The sequence below is a fragment of the Coffea eugenioides genome, chromosome 10 (assembly GCF_003713205.1).
Source record: "Coffea eugenioides isolate CCC68of chromosome 10, Ceug_1.0, whole genome shotgun sequence".
Lineage (NCBI taxonomy): Eukaryota > Viridiplantae > Streptophyta > Magnoliopsida > Gentianales > Rubiaceae > Coffea > Coffea eugenioides.
In genome coordinates, this window is record NC_040044.1 from 6,307,368 (window position 1) to 6,307,668 (window position 301).

Genomic DNA, 301 nt, shown 5'->3' on the forward strand with positions numbered 1-301 from the left:
TAGTGCTGTGGTTTATGTGGCGTAGCAGGAATGATGCTCGGTTTGGAAATATTCCCTCGGCCTATTCTAAAGTTATCTTCGATGTCAATGGGTGGTTGGTTGCTACGGGGGCTGCACGCATGTTGAACAGATTTCAGTTGGAGGGGGATACGGATACGTATTTTGCTCCGTACTTTCGGATCAAACCGGGTAAATCATTACGGCCGAAGGCTATATCATGGATGAAGCCTCCTCGGGGGTCAATCAAGCTGAACACCGACGCAAGTGTGACTAATGGGTTGGCAAAAGGCGGTGGAGTGAT